This window comes from Trachypithecus francoisi, unplaced genomic scaffold, assembly GCF_009764315.1.
Source record: "Trachypithecus francoisi isolate TF-2019V2 unplaced genomic scaffold, Tfra_2.0 Lachesis_group0, whole genome shotgun sequence".
Taxonomy (NCBI): domain Eukaryota; kingdom Metazoa; phylum Chordata; class Mammalia; order Primates; family Cercopithecidae; genus Trachypithecus; species Trachypithecus francoisi.
The window spans coordinates 46222916-46245120 of record NW_022681453.1 but is presented as its reverse complement, the minus strand read 5'-3'; the positions used below and the strand labels follow the sequence as shown (position 1 = coordinate 46245120).

The window sequence follows — 22205 nt, the reverse complement described above, 5'->3', positions numbered from 1 at the left end:
AATAGTTTTGTTTTCATGAAAAGAAAGAGAAGGTATCTTGTTTTAAGTAATGGTCGGGTAGCAAGACATTCTGAATATCCATTTTATCCCATTTTATTTCTTCTCTTATACTTTACTGTTTCTCTAAGATGACAGCAATATTTAGGCTGCAAATGAAAGATTCTATTAATAACTAAAGAAAAAACCTTTAAAAAGCCATTGCAATTGAGGAATCCCTGTTAAATACACCAGACATTATGCATAATCCTCTAATAGAAACTGAGATGAGAGAAAAGTTATAAAAGCATTGATGACAAATATGTTTCTGTACATCACCATTAGGGAAGGTATTTTTTTACTTTTCTGCATTACTTAAAATCTTCACATGCCTAACAAACTGATGTTGCATGGGATTCCCTCTGCTATTATTATTTTCAAAAATTATTAGGGCTTTTCCTTTTTTTCAAAAATCCTTTCACGATCATTACAAAGTATTAAGGTGATGAAAATCATTCCACTCACTCCCATCCTAACATAATTTAGGTGTTCATATAAATTTGTGCATCTTTGGCCATTACAAACTGTCTTGATCCATTATCATGTGGATAAATATAAGAAAATTTTGTGTGTATTTGTGTGTACATGTGTAGGCCTACATACACTCAAGCACACACATGATATACAAACATATACCGCCACTTTTCTTCTCCTGCCATCCATAAAACATTTTGGATTTTTCCGCTGACATTCTTCTCTACTGAAAATACTGCATTAGACCTCAAAAAAAAAAAAAAAAAAACAAAACATACTATTTCTCAATCAGTAATGTTTTCCATTAAGTGATACCTTTCTCTGGTTCTGAAGGAATTAACTTAAACCTATACAACATGCTCCACAGACCTCTGAAATGAAAGGGAGCTAACAGATTCTGCTTGTTTTACACCTAGCATTTTTTTTATTACCATAAGTTCTGGGATACATGTGCAGAACGTGCAGGTTTGTTACATAGGTATACACACGCCATGGTGGTTTGCTGCACCCATCAACCTGTCATCTACATTAGGTATTTCTCCTACTGCTATACCTCCCCTAGTTCCCCACCCCCAACAAGCCCTGGTGTATGATGTTCCCCTCCCTGTGTCCATGTGTTCTCATTGTTCAACTCCCACTTATGAGTGAGAACATGTGGTGTTTGATTTTCTGTTCCTGTGTTATTTGGCTGAATGATGGTTTCCGGCTTCATCCATGTCCCTGCAAAGGACACGAACTCATCATTTTTTATGGCTACATAGTATTTCATGGTGTATATGTGCCACATTTTCTTTAACCAATCTATCATTAATGGGCATTTAGGTTGGTTCCAACTCTTTGCTATTGTGAATAGTGCTGCAATAAACATACGTGTGCATGTGTCTTTATAGTTGAATGATTTATAATCCTTTGGGTATATATCCAGTAATGGGGTTGCTGGGTCAAATGGTATTTCTAGTTCTAGATCCTTGAGGAATCACCACACTATGTTTCACAATGGTTGAACTAGTTCGCACTCCCAACAGTGTAAAAGTGTTCCTATTTCTCCACATCCTCTCCAGCACCTGTTGTTTTCTGACCTTCTAATGATCACCATTCTAACTGGTGTGAGATGGTATCTCGTTGTGGTTTTGATTTGCATTTCTCTAATGACCAGTGATGATGAGCTTTTTTTCACGTTTTTTGGCCGCATAAATGTCTCCTTTTGAGAAGTGTCTGTTCACCTAATATCAAAATTAAAAGAACTAGAGAAGCAAGAGCAAACAAATTCAAAAGCTAGCAGAATACAAGAAATACCTAAGATCAGAGTAGAGCTGAAAAAGACAGACACATGAAAAACCCTTCAAAAAATCAATGAATCCAGTAGCTGGCTTTTTGAAAAGATTAAACAAATAGATAGACTACTAGCCAGAATAATAAAGAAGAAAAGAGAGAAGAATCAAATAGACACAATAAAAAAATGACAAAGGGGATGCAACCACTGATCCCACAGAAATACAAACTACTATGAGAGAATACTATAAACACCCCTACACAAATAAACTAGAAAAATGAGAAGAAATGGATAAATTCCTGGACATATACATGGTCCCAAGACAAAACCAGGAAGTAGTTGAATACCTGAATAGACCAATAACAAGTTTTGAAATTGAAGCAGTAATTAATAGCCTACCAACCAAAAGAAGCCCAGGACCAGACAGATTTACAGCCGAATTCTACCAGAAGTACAAAGAGGAGCTGGTACCATTCCTTCTGAAACTATTCCAAGTAACAGGAAAAGAAGGACTTCTCCCTAACTGATTTTATGAGGCCAACATCATCCTGATACCAAAACCTTGCAGAGACACAACAAAAAAAGAAAATTTCAGGCCAATATCCCTGATGAACATCAATGTGAAAATCTTCAATAAAATACTGGCAAAAGGAATCCAGCAGCACATCAAAAAGCTTATCCACCACAGTCAAGTTGGCTTCATCCCTGGGATGCATGGCTGGTTCAGTATACACAAATCAATCAATGTAATCCACCACATAAACAGAATCAATGACAAAAACTAACTGATTATCTCATTAGATGCAGAAAAGGTCTCGATAAAATTCAACACCTCTTCATGTTAAAAACTCTCAACAAACTAGGTATTGATGGAACATATCTCAAAATAATAAGAGCTATTTATTACAACCCCATAGCCAATATCATACTGAATGGACAAAAGTTGGAAGCATTCCCTTTGAAAACTGGCACAAGACAAGGATGCCTCTCTCACCACTCCTATTCAACATAGTATTGGAAGTTATGGCCAGGGCAATCAGGCAAGAGAAAGAAATAAAGGGTATTCAAACAGGAAGACAGGAAGTCAAATTTTCTCTGTTTGCAGATGACATGATTGTGTATTTAGAAACCTCATCATCTCAGCCCCACATTTCCGTAAGCTGATAAGCAACTTCAGCACATTCACAGGATACAAAATCAATGTGCAAAATCACAAGTATTCCTATACACCAAAAATAGACAAACAAGAGAGCCAAATCATGAGTTAACTCCCATTCATAATTGCTACAAAGAGAGTAAAATATCTAGGAATATAACTTACAAGGGATGCAAAGACCTCTTCAAGGAGAACTACAAACCACTGCTCAAAGAAATAAGAGAGGACACAAACAAAAGGAAAAACATTCCATGCTCATGGATATGAAGAATCAGTATCATGAAAATGGCCATAGTGCCCAAAGTAATTTATAGATTCAATACTATCCCCATCAAGCCAGCATTGACTTTCTCCACAGAATTTGAAAATACTACTTCAAATTTCATATAGAACCAAAAAAGAGCCCATATAGCCAAGGCAATCCTAAGCAAAAAGAACAAAGCTGGAGGTATCACGCTACCTGACTTCAAAGTATACTACAAGGCTACAGTAACCAAAACAGCATGGTACTGGTAACAAAACAGATTTATAGACCAATAGAGTGGAACACAGGCCTCAGAAATAACGCCACACATCTACAACCATCCGATCTTTGACAAACCTGACCAAAACAACCAATGGAGAAAGGATTCCCTATTTAATAAATGGTGTTGAGAAAATTGGCTAGCCATATGCAGAAAACTGAATCTGGACCCCTTCCTTACACCTTACACAAAAATTAACTCAAGATTAATTAAAGACTTAAATGTAAGACCTAAAACCATAAAAATCATAGAAGAAAATCTAGGCAATACTATTCAGGACATAGGCATGAGCAAAGACTTCATGACTAAAACACCAAAAGCAATGACAACAAAAGCCAAAATTGACAAATGGGATATAATTTTTTTTTTTTTTTGAGGCGGAGTCTTGCTCTGTTACCCAGGCTGGAGTGCAGTGGTGCAATCTCGGCTCACTGCAAGCTCCACCTCCCGGGTTCATGCCATTCTCCTGCCTCAGCCTCCCAAGTAGCTGGGACTACAGGCACCTGCCACCTCGCCCGGCTAGTTTTTTTTTGTATTTTTTTAGTAGAGACGAGGTTTCACCATGTTAGCCAGGATGGTCTCGATCTCCTGACCTCGTGATCCGCCCGTCTCGGCCTCCCAAAGTGCTGGGATTACAGGCTTGAGCCACCGCGCCCGGCCGACAAATGGGATATAATTACAGTAAAGAGCTTCTGCATAGCAAAGAAACTATCCTCAAGGTGAACAGGCAACCTACAGAATAGGAGAAAATCTTTTGCAATCTATCTGTCGACAAAGGGCTAATAATCTATCTGAGAAAGGGCTAATATCCAGAATCTACAAGGAACCTAAACAAATTTACAAGAATAAAACAACCCCATCAAAAAGTGGGTGAATGATATGAACAGAATAGATACACCTAGCATTTTCTATTCATAGTTATTTTGTTTTCATTTTTGTCTTCTTTAGTTAGCTTTAATACACATGTCTCTATGAAAAGAAGGAATAATTTCTTGGAGATTTGTGGATTTTGGACAGTATCATGAGACACATGATGGTTATTAAGTTCTCTTTGGACTTAAAGATAAATGAAAATTCACTTTGTTTCATGGTCCTCTTGATGTAAAACTTCTAAAGGAGGTTCACAATTTGTTGTTGCCATGTATACTCTGGTGAATGAAGCTATCCTCCCTAGGCATTTGACTCTTAACTCTTTTTCTAGTTGAGCCTCTCTGGAATCCCAGGTCCCAAATTTCTAAATGCTTACTGAATATGTCTTCTTGAATCATTCCACTATATTCATTAAAAATTATCTCATGGCCAGGCATGATGGCTTACGCCTGTAATTCCAGTACTTTGGGAGGCTAAGGCAGGTGGATCACCTGAGGTCAGGAGTTTGAGACCAGTCTGGCCAACATGGTGAAACACCGTCTTTACTAAAAATACAAATATTAGCTGGGTATGGTGGTGAGTGCCTGTAATCCCAGCTACTCGAGGGAGGCTGTGGCAGGAGAACTGCTTGAATGCAGGGGCGGAGGTTGCAGTGTGCAGAGATTGTGCCATTGTACTCCAGCCTGGTAGACAAGAACAAGACTCTGTCCCCCCAAAAAAAAAAAAAAATTATCTCATACAAAACCCTGATCTCTTCTCTGTAACCCAGGTCTGTCAAATTTACCCGTATTTCAGTAAAGTTATACCACATTCTTCCAGCTATCCAGGCTAGAAGACCTGGAGTTTTTGTTAATTTCTCACGAAGTTTAGCTTTCTCATTTTCTTTATTTTTATCACCCACATCAAATCTGTAGCTAAGCTTTTCCACTGGCATGTCTTAAATTTGTCTTAGATGTTCTGGTGCAGATTAATCAATATTACATGGAATCTATCAAGTACTCAATAAAAGTTAACTACTATCATCATCATACTTAATGATTTTACATTTTCTTGCTTTTACTTTTGTAAAATGTAATGCACTTTTGTGCATGCTAGAATATCTGCTTGGGATGAAATTGGTGAAATCTTACCAATCCTTTAAAATCCTGATCAAATTCATTTTCTTCCATTTATCTTAAAGGCCAGGATAGCCCATGGCCATCTCTTCTTCTTCTACTCTGCTAGAGTATTTATTATTCCTGTTACCAATTGAATCAATATCTGTACTTAATTGAACTGATATTTGTCTTTTACATTGGCACTTTGTTCATATTTTGTTTTTTTTTTTTTAATTTTCATTTTGGGTTCAGGAGTACACGTGCAGGTTAATGAACATGTTATATAGGTAAACTGTGTGTCATGGGGGTTTGATGTACAGATTATTTCATCATGCATATAATAAGCAAAGTACCAAACACTGTTTTCTGATTTTCCACCTAGTCACACTCTCCACCCTCAAGTAGGCCCCAGTGTCTATTGTTCCCCTCTTTGTGTCCATGTGTTCACTTATAAGTAACAATATGCAGTACTCAGTTTTCCGTTCCTGCAATTAGTTTGGTTAGGATGATGGCCTCTAGCTCCATCCATGTTGCTGTAAAGGGCATTATCTTGTGTGTGTGTGTGTGTGTGTGTGTGGTTTTTTTTTGGGGGGGGGCTGCATAGTATTCTATTGTGTATGTGTACCACATTTTCTTTATCCAGTCTACTGTTGATAGGCATTTAAGTTGATTCTATGTCTTTGCTATTGTGAATAGTGCTGCAATGAACGTGTATTTAGGGCAGAATGATTTATATTCGTTTGGGTATATAACCTGTAATGGGATTGCTGGGTCAAACGCTAATTCTGTTTTAAGTTCTTTGACAAATCACCACACTGCTCTCCGTAATGGTTGAACTAATTTACATTCCCACCAGCAGTGTATAAGCATTCCCTTTTTTCCTGCAACCTTGCCAGCATCTGTTATTTTTGGACCTTTTCATAATAGCTATTTTGACTGGTGTGAGATAGTATCTCATTGTGATTTTGATTTGCATTAATGTAATGATTAGTGATGTTGAGCATTTTTTCATATGCTTGTTGGCTGTATGTATGTCTTCTTTTGAAAAGTGTCTGTTCGTGTCTTTGGAATTAAAAGGCACAGAATGGCAAGTTGGATAATAAAGCAAGACCAAATGATATGCTGCCATCAAGAGAGGCCTACCCCACATGCAATAACACTCATGGGCTTAAGATAAAGTGATGGAAGAAAATCTACCAAGCAAATGGAAAACAGAAAAAAAAAAATGAAGAAGTTGCTATCCTAATTTCAGACAAAACAGACTTTATACCAGCAAATATGAAAAAGACAAAAAAAGGCTTTACATAACAGTAAAGGGTTCAATTCAATAAGTGGAGCTAACTACCATAAATATATATGCAACCAACACAACAGCTAGATTCATAAAGCAAGTTCTTAGAGACCTATCAAGAGACTTGTATTTCCACACAACAATAGTGGGAGACTTCAACACCCCACTGACAGCATTAGACAGATAATTGAGGTAGAAAATTAACAAAAATATTCAGGACCTGATCTCAACACTTGACCAAATGGACCCGAAAGACATCCACAGCACTCTCTAACCCAAAACAACAGAGTACATATTCTCAACTCCACATGACACATACTCTAAATTTGACCACACAATTGGACATAAAACAATCTTCAGGCAAATGCAAAAAACACAAAATCATAGCAACCACACATTCAGCCTATAGCACAACAAAAATAGAAATTAATCCTAAGAAAATCTCTGAAACCCATACAATTACCTGGAAATTAAACAACCTGCTTTTAAAAGACTTTTGGGTAGATAACGAAATTAAGGCAAAAATCAAGAAATTCCTTGAAACTAATAAGAACGAAGATACAACATATCACAATCTCTGGCACACAGCTATGACAATGTTAAGAGAAAAGTTTATAGCAATAAACACCCATATAAAAAATTGAAAAAGATCTCAAATTAACAACCTAACATCATAACTAGCGGAAATATAGAAGAAAGAACAAACTAACCACAAAGCTAGCAGAAGACAAGAAATAACCAAAATCAGAGCTGAACTGAAGGAAACTGAGATGAGAAAAACCACACAAAAGATCAATGAATCCAGGAACTGGTTCTTTGAAAATATTAAGAAGATAAATAGACTGCTAGCTAGACTAATTAAAAAAAAAAAAAAAAAAAGAGCAGAGATCCAAGTAAACACATCTAGAAATGACAAAGGGGACATTACCACTGACCCCGCAGAAATACAAAAAACCCTCAGGGACTACCATGAACACCTCAATGCACACAAACTAGAAACTCTAGAAGAAATGGATAAGACCCTAGACACATACAATCTCCCGAAACTGAACCAGGAAGAAATTGAATCCTGTACTTTGTTTTCTTTTCCCAGTTAAAAGTTTCTTGAGGACGGAAACTCATATTGTTTTTATTCAATCACAATGTATCCTCCTATTTTGTGTATCCTACCAGAATATCTAGCACAGTATACCTTAAAGGTGCTTAAAACATTTGTTGATTTCTTGATTACTGGCAATATTGTATTCAACTATTTTTGGTGAGACCAAGTTTGTTTAAAAATATACTTGGATTATTGGATGGCCACAGTCTGCTTATGATTGCATAAGAACAATCTTTCTTCCCATGTTCCCCAAGGAGGACTAAGGCACTGAGGAGTGTGTCTCCATCATTTACCAAAATACTTATGACTGATGCATGAATAATTATAAAAGATGGAGACACCACTGGCTATCATGAGACAATCATGAATATTGGCGCTTGGGGTCTGAGAAAGATTTAATTTTATTTGTTAGGATTACAGATAGTATCAGGTTCTTGATGTGTAAGTGTGAATTTATAAAAATATGTAGCTAAAGCAAGAAAGGTTTCTGAATTAACAAATTAACAATAAGGATTCTCTTATGTGTATGCTCTTGGAGGAAAAAAGAAGACAGATATATCCAAAATGTCTATGTCTACCACAAAGTTCAATGTCTACCACAGACGCTTGTTGCTTCTTTACCTTCATACCAAGACAGCTCTTGATCAAATTTTTTTAACTCACTGTGCAGAAATCAACCACGTAACATTTGTCTTATTGTATGCAAGTAAAAGAACACTTAAAACAACTTAAATTCTCAACCTATAATATAAAGTTAAATAATGTATTAACTAATAGAGAAAATATCATCGTGATTCTTAATTAAGTCTTGGACCATTTGTGAACATAGCAAAGGGTTTTCTTTTTCTGTCTCTCCCATGAACTCTCTATAGCATCTAAATGCATACCGAGGAAAGAGAAATGAGGTAGCAGAGATGGAGCAATGAAATTGTCTTGTTTTGGCTCCCTATTATCCCTACTGAAGCTAAAAATCAAAGAAGCTGTGAAGTCTGTGAGCTCTAGTTGGCCTATGGTATCCCCAAAGATGAATGCACAGCAAAATCCAGTGCTAAACCCTTATTCACTGTAATGCCTTCCCAGGGTCCAAATCCCAGGTGACCCAGAGCTCTGGCTAAGTGGAACAAGCACTAAGATGGAAACACTTGATTACACTTGGACTCCCGCAACTGCCTCTCCAGCATGCTTTATTATTTGTTTATTAAATGGTTTCCCTCTGGGTTTTATTTTTAAAGGTTGCTTCTGAATCTGAGTGCTTTAAGTGAACAGCTCTGTCTTCACCCAGTGACTCTTTCAAGCATAAGGTTAGGTGCTTAGTTCTTTATTACAGCTGCAATAATACTAGAGTTCTGTTCCTTTCAGGCCAAATTATATCCTCTGTTATTTTTCAAACTAATGGTAGCCATTGAACTATATATTTCCTGTAATTGATAAAATATAGGTTTCCCAGAGCAATGAATAACTAAATAAACTGTAAAGATTTATCTTGGTGTATCCTATGGCATGTCCATGTATACAATCTGGCTGTGACCTTTCATAAAATTCATCTGTGTTAATGCTGATGATTTCTATTTCTATTCTATTAATGCATGTTCAATATAGTGGTAACAGAATGGGTGGAAATGTTTCTTTTCAAGGCCACCATGAATACAACATAAGCCTGATCAGTTGTTTTCTGATCTTCTAGCTCCATAGAGAGAACTGAGTCCCCTTACTGAACCTGGTTCCACTATCTGGCCCAGGAAACATGCCACTCACTCCCCAGAACAGCTAACACAACAACATTTTGCCTTCTTCCATTTGACTCAAGTGGCAATTTTGCCAGTTCATTTATGAGAGAAGAGAAAGTGCCACAAAGCATCTCTATGATGACAGAAGCCTCATGCTGTGAGTTGATCTTGCCACCCTGAAACGAATCTGGAAATATTTGTACCTTAATCTCCTGCAGAAATAAACCTTCCAGAGCTCTCGATCTGACATTCAGCAAAATTTGTACTGTATCAGCGGTTGCTAGGCACACTGTTAGGAATAGAAAGAAAATGCAGAAGCTTAAATCCTGTGTCTTGGAGATTATTTCTTGTGTATATTCTTTGCAGAAGATTTTCTGGTGCTAGTTCATTACTGAGATTCTGTCTCCTATCCTGTACTATTTTCTCTTGGCTATTTCTCTTCCTTTAGCCTTAAATCACAGCTCACAATCAAACCTTTTAACCTGAGTCCATGGAAGTCCTGTTTGCTTATCTGACTATTAGAGATTTTCAAAATGTAATTGCAGACTTCTTATTTATCCAGGAGATAAGAATGGTGGCTGAGAGGCCAGTTGGCTGCAGCTATTTCAGTCAGTCCTACTTCTAGCATCTTTGCTGATCTTATCAAGAAGAGCTACTCCCCACATAATTTAACCGGCTGTTGTGTCCAGGCTAAAAATAAAAATGATGTCTCTAATGTGGCGGCAGAAGGCAAGGGGCACTGTGCTACTGACCCAAAGGTAGATTGATACCTGTAGAGTGTCCTGTACCAGGTCACTGTATACAGTGGTAGTTAGTTTTAATGGCCTACATGTAGTCTCTACATTGCTGGTTTAAAATATTTGGAAACACCTGTGCAGTGCCTTTTAGTTTCACAACTCAGTTCCACAGAGATAAATATTAGAGTTGCCAAGGTCAGTGGCCCTTCCTAATGGTTCCCAGAGAGCCAGTCAAGATGGCGTCTCCACTCACTGCAAGCTAATTAAGAGTTGAAGAAGGCCTCTAACACAGTGGCACCAGTACAGCCTCCCTCAGCAAATATTTTTGCCCTTGGCAGTCTGAGAACAATCTGACATACACTCTGGTAGATGTTACTGTGCTTGCTGCAGCAAATTTAAGTGACTCTACCCTTTGCCATTGACTGCCAATTAATTTTAAACCAAATGTCTTGGAGAGGTTATGTCAGATATCCTGAGAAAATGATATGTGACAAAAGTAGGATAAACAGTGTCATGAACAGTGAATAGTCTTAAAATTCCAGAGTTTACCTTCTATTGTACCTACTTTAGGGAGAAGGAAGCTTTACTAAGTGCTATCAGAATTTTATATCAACCCTGCCTATCCTGTATGATTCGTTAATATGGAAAAAAACTGTTTTTCTCTTGACTTACTTTCAAAACAATGTGCATAATAGTACACTGAGAGGGTTTGTTGACATAGAAAAGTGCTGAATACATAAATGACTGTATGGTTTAATATTGTCTATTTTTTATAGCCTCACCTCACTCCAGAAAAAGAAAGAATTAAGGAAAGTGCCCTAGAATGCCCATCTCCACATTTCCAGTAACTGTTAGCCAAAGTTGCCCTGTGCAAGTGCAACACCTAATGTGAAGGTACTATACTTAAGATTTTACAAAATTCAAATGAATTTAAGGGTGCAAACAAATAATTTCCCAAACACCCTAAATCTGGTCCCAAGACCCAGAAGATAGCTGAAGAAAGCTAGGAGATTAGACTAGGAAACATGGACTTGGGTGTAAGTTCCAGCTATGTAATGAGTAAAGAAATCTCATAAGCCTCAGTTTACTCATATACAAAACAGATGCTTTGAAATCCTAATATGTTTTTCAATATTTCTGTACTCTCCCATATAACATCACAGGTACAATTGCTTCCGTTGTCAATTTGACAATATTTGCTGCTTCCCTTCTTCCTACCTGATCCTTTTATCTCCTCTCTATTAATTGGCAAATAAACAGAAAAATTAAGTAAGCACAGGGTTTAAACTACTTTATAAACGTTGGATCAAGACAAATAAAATACATAAAACATTGTTTAAAAAATGTACTTTTCCTTGTAATTGGACCCTGAATATTTTTGACTCACGATTAAAGATTATGTTTATGAAACTATTTAATAACTATACTTCTATATATTATGTGTGAACATGATCCACATTAGGATTTCCATAGACAATGAATAAATCATACTGAAACACCTACTACTTTTTAAAATAAAGTGTCCATAGCAGTAGGCAATATCTTATGGCATCCAGTACTGGAGTAGAAGCAGAACAAAAAAAACTATATTCCCCCACCGTCTTTTCTCCTGTCTGCTCTTCAACCACACCCACCCCTCCACTCTCTCAGTTGACTGCTTTCTGTTTCCTGCAAGAGAAATTAACACTCCATGCCCACGAGACACATGCCTCTAAACTAGCTGTTTGGAGACTCTGCTGGATGGTGCCAAGCAACATGATGCAATTCTATGTAACCAAACCTTGGGTGCATGTTACCATTCAACCACACACACCTACCCTCAAGTTTGTTATTAATCACAAAAGGAAATAAACTTCCAAAGGGAGGCAAATAAATTATATGGCTAGTAATTTATGATCGTTTCTATGGATGGCTTTTACAACCCCAATTTTTTATATCATCTATTAGTTGGCTGAAAAAATATTTGCTGATACACACACACTACACTGAAGATGCAGATTGTGGCATATTATCTTGTCCTCTGCCATTTTCATTTTAATAATAGATTACCTGTATTATTAAAAGTTATTCTCTCAATATCATTATTGAGTCTGCATGGAAAAAAATTAGAATAACTCTTGAATTCCCTCCTAGCTCTAACACTGCAAGAGTTCAGTAATCACTGGCATTTTATAGTATGCAAAGCAGCATTTTCTTGAGGCAAACTGTTTCCAATCCTGAATATCAGTTATCATAAGGGAAAAAAATACCACTTTATCTCAAATATTCCATATCATCTTTGAAGTACGTACATGTTCAACATTAGGTAGCAAAGCTCAGAAATCTGTTTACTTGTAACATTAATTTCATTTGTTTTCCTTTATTGTGAAAAAGATTTAAAAAAATCAAGTTCATAAAACTAGAACATCTCATTGATTTTTGCATCAACCCTATGTGGCAAAGGACAAAAAGTCAAAGTTTGCTTTCCAAGTGTAAATAACATGGACTGCTTATTATATTGAATCTCTTTGGGATTTATACCTAGGGCATTTCCAAATACTTTTGTTCTCAAGATTATTATCATAAGTGGAGATTAAGGAAAAAATAATTAAGTTGGTAAACTAAGAAAAATCTTATTTGTTTCCAACACACATGTCTCAAAAGAAATTAGTGCCAATTGACAGAGAATTAAAAGACAAAGAATTAGGTTGCAGGAATGGGGAAAGATGAGGTTCATATCAACAGCTAAAGCATTCACCTGATAAAGGACACAATATATTCAGAAAATCAGAATTCTGATTACTAAAATTTAGCATTAAATTGAATCTTATCCCTACATTACTGTTTTATATACTGCTGATTTATGCTAATTTCAAGAATAAATTGCCAACCTAAATTAGTCAATTTCACTATCATCTTACTTATGGATAATCCTTATGAAAATAATGACAGAAGATCAACAAAGTTTCACAACCTTTGACCTATCCTTCTTATGGTTAGGATAGTTATAGGTTCCACAGCACAAATTCCAATAGCTTAAAGCTAAAAAAAACTAAATGTTCAATAATGGGTGGTAGTTACATCAGTAGTATTTTGGGCCCATATATTTGATGGATAATTGTATGGGGATTCCAAATATTCCATAAAGGTACCATAAAAGCAAATCTATGTATAACATATTAAGTAATAAATCAAATTAAAGAACATGGTGGGTGTATGTCTGTGTGTGCATATATATGTATAATAGAAATACATAAAATGCATGCACATTGGGGAAAACAAGGCAGGAATACATAAGAAAAATAACTGCCATGAGGAATGATTATATTCTATTTCTTTGTTATTCATTCCTGTTTTTAAAAATTAGCCAATTTAAAAACTTTATAATAACATAAAATATAAGTATATAAAACAGTAGTTATGAAAGTTAACAAGTACAATCAATAGTTTCAAATTTAAACCAGATTACACCACCACTCTGCAGAATTTTTAACTATTAATACAAATAAGAGACAAATTAGTATATTAATGTATATCAAAGTGAACAGATTAACTTTTTTAATTTGGGAAATAACTATATACATTAAAACTATTAGAAATAACATAGAAACATATTTACTGACACAGAAGAATATCCAAAATGCATTGCCAAGTACATAAAAAATAGTTTATGCAATGCTGGGGAAAAGGATTAATCCCAGAGTTTACTCCATGGCTTTGTTAGGGCTGCTGTAACACAGTAACATAAACTGAGTGACTTAAACAAGAGAAATGTATCATGCCAAAGTTCTGAAGACTAGAAGTCTGAGATCAAAGTGTCAGTGGGGCCATGTTCCCTCTGAAGGCACTAGCAAAAGGTCTCTTTCTATTTAGCTGCTGATAGTTTCCTGGTTTGTGCAGAATAACTCCAGTCTTCACATGGTGTTTTCCCTGTGTGTCTATTTGTGTCCAAATTTCCCTTTTTTATAAGGACACCAGTCATATGACATTAGGGATCCACCATACTTCTACATGATATCACCTTAAGTAATTATACCTGCAATATCCTTATTTACAAATAAGGTCACAGTCAGGTGTACTGGGAGTTAGGCCTTCAAAACAGATGAATTTTTGGGGCAGGGGGAGGAGCACAATTCATTCTATACAGTGTACCTATGGGAAGAGACTTGATGGGAGGGAAGGAGTTTCATTCCACTTCCAGAAGGGGTATTATTGGAGATGTACCATCAATTACTTTGTTTTCAGCTTGCTCACTTCTGCAGAAGGATAAGTAACTGAAGTAAATATTTATGATGGGTGGATATGTGGATGAATGAATAAATGGATGGATGATAGGAATTTTTTAGTTCATCTTTCTAAAAAGTCTCATGATCTTGGTCCATAAGACGAAAGAACTTCCCAAATTTCATAGAGTACCTAGTGGTAAGGATGAATCTGATATCCTGGGTCATGAAATGTCAAGTTCCCTTAGAAGGGCCTTACTCTGCTCCAAGCAGATACATATGACAAACAATTTGAACAGTGGACAGTTTTCATCAGATGTAGGCAAAATCTTTACATTCAGAGAGATATGTGAGGCAAGATGCAGGTGAACAAGCAGATCCAAATACCTAAAACTTAAAAGACAACATAAAGCATCCTGGTGATGAATGGCGACATCACAGACATAGCTCTCACAAATGCAAGGACTCTGAGGATCCTGAAGCCTTAAATTTTGGAGTCTATATTCAGATGTTATCCTTTAGACTTTCAAGGCACTATCTCAGACCCACCAACTCTAGGTTATACCTTCTGTCTTAATGGATTCATAGGAACCTCTGCAACTCAAACAGTTATATATCTTTGGGACAGTATTCCAACTGTCTTTGTGACTTCATACCAGTACAAATATAGTATATGAAAACATGCACTACATGGTTTCCTAAATTTCCCTTACAGAACACATGTGCATAAAACACAATGTTTCCCCCAAAATTTAGAAATTCACTGCATCTTTTCATATACTGCAGTAGCATACACTACAGATACTAATGGGTTAAGGTTCAATTCCATACTACTCATATATTAGGCACAAGACACTACGCGGTAGAGAGTGCCTTTTATATCATTGCATAAATGAGACAAATTGAGGAGAGAAAATGTTAAGCAATATTTTCAAAGTCACAATGATCGAGCACTAAAGCCAAGATCTAAACTATATGGTGGTATTCTAGAACCTGGGCTCTTCAACACAATATTCTGCAACATCTACTCAATATCAAATGTTGCACTGTGAAGTACATAAAGAAAAGACTGTATTTGCCGACCTAGGAAAATTGCTAGGCCTTGATATCTGAAAAATATATTCATTTTTTAGGGGTGGTATGTGGCTCATGCCTGTAATCCCACCATTTTGAGAGGTCAAAGCAGGAGGATGACTTGAAGCCAGGAGTTCAAGACCAGCCCAGGAAATAAAGGAAGATCTGGTCTCTATCAAAAAAATTATTTAAAAAATACTTTTTTCAGGGTTCAATTTTAGTGTACTACTTTGATATGACCTCACTTCGATAGGATCAACTGTTTTTATGATGTGTACTTGAGAAAACCAATTCAATCTTTTCAGCATAGGACAATGACTTTCAGGTCAAGCTCTTTCAAAAATGTGAATTAAATAAAAATTGGTCTGAGTATATGAAGTTAAATATCACCACCAGTCATTGGGGAGATACAATGATGATTTCAGTTTTATATATTTGAGCCTAAAAGCAGTAGGATTAGGCTTAAAAACTGGGAAGAAAGAATGCATTTGAGTAAACTTCCCATCCAGTTGAACTTTGTGGATTTGAAATTTACTCATAGATCTAGATGGTTTTTAAAAGGTTCCCAGATATATAAATGTCATCTTTGAGTTATATGATGGGAGATGTGGTTCTGAACTGTTTCACCCTTAAATCCCTGCCTAGTGGAGAGTTCTGTGGATAGTTCTCTAAAGAAAATGAGGTTTTAAATGCAACATGGTGGCAATCAGATCTTTCATCTACTACTTTTCTTTGTGACACAGAAAATCTACTCATTGTTCTTTCTTGGCACTAATGGCAAAATGGTGGGCTTGCTCTTTGAACAAGAGTCTTCAAAAACACAGCTTTGGGAAAATGGGGGATTTATTTCTTCAGGCTTCCAGACTGTCAAAGACTTCCAGATTAGCCTTTTCACAGAGAAGTCTCAAACATTCTGAAAATGTACTACTGAAAGCGATATTTTTGACTCGGTCTATTTTGAGAGGGTCTCTTAAAAATTCATGGACAAATAAAGGTTTTCTCTTCTTGTTAAAATGTTCAAAAACACAATGGAAGAAATAAAATCAAGATATAAAACCATCAAATCTGACAGGGATCCTTTTTAAGGAAACAGAGCTCCTCTTAGCACTTAGGAATAGATTAGAACATAGGCATCTCCATCACGAAAGGGGTAGTCCAATCAGCATATGAACTTGGGATGTGATATAATTACCAAGTACAGTGCACAAAAAGCAAGCAAGCCTCTAAAGAGGCAAGTGGAGGGCCTTGACGTCAATGAAAATCTCAACAGCTACTTACCTCACACGACGGTTGAAGGAGAAAAGTGAAAATTTGAAAGTACACTGATTATATTAGAAAGAACACAGAAAAAAGCCTACGATCAAATGAAAGAGAATTGAAAACTAACACCTAGAAGTGAAGACAGATATCAGGAAGAGATACATATTTGGAAACAAAGGGAAAGCAGAACTCTCGCATCAGAAAGTCATAGCTTTAGAAAGAATTGAGGGCAGATTTAAAAGGGGGAGGATCAAGTATCCAGTCGTGGGGGATGTGTCATAAGGACTACCAATAAACTTGTTCTATTTTTGTTGAAGTGCAAGGTTGAAAGGCATCTTAGGGGCAACTAGCTCTCAGAAGACACACAGAGGACAAAATTACCTTTAAATAATAGACAGATATTCGTATTTAAAGTAACCCTCAAGAAAAGAGGGGATAGGACATAAGCTATACCGAGAGTCAATTCTTCCTATTATGTAAAGAAGGCTCTTTACAGATGAAGCAAGGCTTTGCCTGTTCACACTGCATGCAAAGATAGAACAGGTGGTATGAAGATCCCATCTCCTCAACACATTTCTCATTTTAGAAGGAAAGACATTTCTCCACAGCCACCTAAACTCACACAACAACAACAGCAGCAGCAGCAGCAACAGCAGCAGCAACAACAGCAGCAGCAGCAGCAGCAGCAGCAGCATGCATGCATTTTTCCCTCATTTAGTGCCAGTCCTCAAGAGCAAAATGGCAGCTTTTAACAAAAACTTCTAAGGTGATAGAACAGGGAGCAAAAAGGAAGACAGTGTAAGCAATTAAAACTTCAGAGGACATCCACATAAAAAGATGAAACAGGGCCAAGGCTCTGAGGTCACAGCCCTCAGCTGGAAAACAGTGCCAGAGGACATGTAATGACCAGAAGGAAGCCAGAGTTCACACCAACAGTGCATGGTTAAGATCTCTGCTCAACACAGTGTCTCAGAAAAAGCACCAAGTCCAAGTGTACCCACACTGCAGCTGGATGCAACCTCATTCCTAAGGAATGCCAGGACAGGAACAAGGCTTAAGAACAATCAATCTGTCTTCTACGTTTTCTGAGGAAGTAGCCAAAGTCCAGAGAGGTTAATGTCACATGTCTGAATTCATAAAGAAAGTCAACAATGAAAAGAAGATTGAAATCCAGAGATTTGGGCAGTGATTAAGGAAACCAATTATCAAGGATGGTTCTCATTGCACATATGCTGCTCTGTTAGCAGCTCCAGTAAACTTGTAAGGCTATGAGTTCTACCATGTTTCTCAGTAACATATAATCTCCTTTCCCAACTTCCTCCCAAGCATGCATATATGCCTATTTATGCAAATATTAAATAAAAAAAACTTCAGGGAAGATATGAATTTTTTCTATCAAAATATAATCTTATTACTGTATGAGAGAAAAGAGTATGAAGACTGCTATAGTTACTGTTTCAAGAATGTAAACAACTCTTGTTTTTAAATGAATATTTACAATTGTTTTCGCTAACAGTTGGTAGAAGGTTTTTGAGAGTAGAATATATTTGTTTTTGGTTTCCTTTTCTTCCAGTTACCTATGCGCAAAGCAAGAAGTTTTAAAAGTGGTTGCTTTCATAGAACTATATTTCCTTCATTAGTCAACTTCTACTTACAATTTTTATTTTCACAAATACAGAGTCTAGGGATGGCTACTATTTTAATTTTTTGTTCCTAGTATAAATATTTTGGTCCAAAAGAAAGAATTCTCCCTTTAACCTGTCATAAGTTAGATGGAAGTGGTGGTGCACGCCTGTGGTCCCAGCTACTTAGAAGGCTGAGGTAGGAGGATCACCTGAGCCCAGGGAGGTCAAGGCTGTAGTGAGCCATGATTGCACCACTGCACTCCAGCCCAGGGTGACAGGGTGAGATGCTGTCACTTAAGAAAACAAAAAACAAAACCCCAAATCCTGCCATAAGACCTAGGAGAAACTATCTCATAAAATAGAGAAATACTAGTCTATTTTACTTATTTGAACTTTAAACATATAATCTTCCAATAAGCAGGAGATTTATAAGTACATATATTTCATAAAATCAGCCACAAGAACACAGGCTGAGGGAACTCGAGATACGAAAAGTCCAGTGTGAGTTAAGAAGTCAATTACTCTCAAAACATGGCTTTTGTCACATTTCAAAAACAGGCAACACAACAGTTTCTCATTCCCTAGTACTGGAATGGTGGCTTAGTTGTAACTCTAAAATGTGTATAAGGTTGAAATTTTCTCTTACAAGATCAAGTATTAGAGCGAACACTGCCACAGGTTATTTCTGCTGGATGTCAGGGACATCACAAAAGTTCTCATTATGAATATTAAAACAGATTTTGACTTGAGTTTGAATTTGTTAAATTGCACGCATTAGCTTCTCAAGGGCATTCATGACCATTAATATGGGGGAGATAATTCCACTCATCAAATGGGATTTTTACTTCTAAAGACCATATAAAGCAGGGGAAAAGGTCAGAAATCTCGTTAAGAGAGTCAGGAAAGAGTCACTATTTTCTGTTTAATAGAATAAGGCGGTCAATGGCTGAAAGAGTAAATGGACAGCCAATGGCAGTCATTATACTACTCTCCCATTTGCAGCTGAGAATTGTGAAAAGAGAACAACACTATTTAGGTCATGTAGTTATTAAATGGAAAGAAGCTAGGGGTAACAGCTTGGATCCCTAAAGACTCACTGCCCCCCAGGTTGAAGGCGTGGGGAGACAATGGAGATGGAGAACGTCCCTCATTTGTTCCTCCAAACTTCTCCTTAACTAGACTGCTAATTACAGAGTCCTGACTATCCCTGAGGAAAACTAAGCAAAAGTGTATCTCCCCGTACCCAGGCCTACCCACCCAAGCTCCTTCCCTTCCCTTGATTTTTTTGCTCCCAAGTGGCCTATGATGAATGGAAAACACCCTGAAGGCAACACCTTGTCTATTTTACTGGTTAACAGAGAAGGATGAGGTAGAATCTCAAGATCTGCCATTGTTTTCCAGTTGACAAGTGAAAATACTTATAAATGATAGTGTGCAGTTTGAGGTCATCAAACATATTTACTCTTCTTTAGGAGGTTCTTTTCCCAGGCTTACCATTCATTTTTGGATGTCTCTAGTCACCTCTGTTAGTAAAGACAGTTCACTTCCACATGAGTCATCTATGAAGATGGCACAGTTCTTTCAATTGCCAAATTAACATAACTGAATAAACAAGGTAAGAGACTGGGAAAGCTTCAACACATAGTTAAAAACAACTGAAACTGTAACAGTGGTTTATGCCCTCCTATTCTTGAAATATAAAGAGAATTATTTCCAAATTATTTCAGACAAAAAAGCTTGGAGTAACTTCTTGGCTGAATGACATTTCTTAGATCACAGGATTTACCCTTTTAAGAATATTTTCTGAAGGTAAAAAAAAAATCTGGCTAAATAAATGTTCTCTAAATAATAAAAGGAAAATGCAAATAGCATCTAAAAGACAATGCTAATATACAACAGCTAAATTATGAGAAAAATAGAGGCCAAGTCCCAATCAAGGTGGTTTTAAGAAGAAAATAGAGGCCAGGTGCAGTGGCTCACGCCTGTAATCCCAGCATTTTGGGAGGCTGAGGCAGGCAGATCATGAGGCCAGGAGATCGAGACCATCCTGGCCAACATGGTGAAACCTCGTGTTTACTAACAATACAAAAATTAACTGGGCATGGTGGTGCACACCTGTAATCCAAGCTACTCGGGAGGCTGAGGCATGAGAACCACTTGAACCCAGGAGGCAGAGGTTGCAGTGAGCCAAGATCGTGCCACTGCACTCCAGCCTGGTGACAGAGTGAGACTCTGTTTAAGAAAAAAAAAAAGAAGAGGAGGAAGAAGAATAGGAAAATAGAGTATGTTAGTGAAATAAAGAGGTAAACTGACAATGTATTATATTTGTCAAGCAGTGACAGAGCTGGATTTTTATTTTGGCTGAATTCTAAGTAATGCATATCAAGATGAAAATGTTGGAAAGGCAACCTAGAAAGAGAAGCTCCTACTGCTCTCAAATCAATGGATTTAATACAAGATTTCTGAAAATCTATATTGGTAACAGCAGAAGGTAATGATTCCACTGCCAGGGAAGAAGTGTGATGATATAGCCCAAGCATCACTTGAGGGAAATCTAAAAAGCACAGCATTTTCACTTTTTTCTTGTCATTGATGAAAGTACATCAACTGCAAGGAGCTCATCTACTGCACTAGGGCCAAGAAAATAGAAGCCTAACTGGAATCAAACCAGCAGCTATTAAAGGATTAGGATTTCAAGATATTCTTGAATATCTTGACATCTATTGTCAGTGATGTCATCATCTTGGTCAATATCATAATCCTCCTCCTCCTCAACATCATCATCATATGCTGGTCACCATTACCAAGTTACTCAAACAAGAGTAAAGACAATCAAGGCAGCTGAAAAGAATATGAATAATTTAGCCTATGCAAAGATCAACCTATCTGTGCAAAAAGACATATCCCTTAAAACCAACAATATCTCCTGTCATGTTGATTTCTTGACAGACAAGCTATGTCATTTTATTGGCTCTGCTGTTTGTACATAGTATGGAATATATCTATTACAAATCATTTTATATATATATATATATTTTTCTACTCCATACAAATATCAAAGTCAATAAATATTATCCAGCAATACCATGACTAGGTATATATCTGAAGGAAAGTACATCAGTATTACAAAGAGATGTCTGCACTACCATATTTATTGCAGCACTATTCACAATAGTCAAGGTATGGAATCGATATAAGTATCCATCAACAGATGAATGGATAAAGAAAACGTGTATATATACAATGGAATACTATTCAGTCATAAAAAATAATAATATCCTCTCATGTGGGACAACATGGATGACTCCAGAGGACTTTATGTTAAGTCAAATAAGCCAGGCACAGAATGATAAAAATTGCATATTCTCACTCATATGTAGAAGCTAAAAAAAGCTGATCTCCTAGAAGCAGAGAGTAGAGTAGTGGCTTTTAGAGGCTGGGAAGAGTGGGGATAGCAACGATAGGGAGAAATTCATTAAAGGATACAAAATTCTAGGTAGATAGGACAAATCAGTTGTACTGTTCTACAGCACTGTAGGACTACCATAGCTAACAATAATTTATTATATATTTTCAGAAAGTTGGAAGAGAGGAGTTTGAATGTTCTCAACACAAAGAAATGATGAATGTTGAGGTTACAGGATATGCTCATTAACCTAACTTGATCACTATACATTGGATGCACTGGAACCATATTATGAATTACATAAATACGTATAATTATGTCTCAGTGAAAAAAATCAAGAAATAGCTTATC

General features: G+C 36.7%; 1 protein-coding gene across 4 annotated transcripts in view; it reads right to left on the bottom strand.

The window, feature by feature from the left end:
* Positions 1-22205, bottom strand: part of CNTN4 (contactin 4) — a 1029443-nt gene that overhangs the window by 546185 nt on the left and 461053 nt on the right. Inside the window, exon 1 of one of the 4 annotated variants that reach the window (XM_033210485.1) lies at positions 9754-9835. The exons of the other annotated variants lie outside the window; for them this stretch is intronic. The gene's annotated coding sequence lies outside the window, so the exon portion shown is untranslated. Of the gene's footprint in view, positions 1-9753; positions 9836-22205 lie in introns of those variants that run through there. 4 annotated transcript variants of the gene reach the window in all.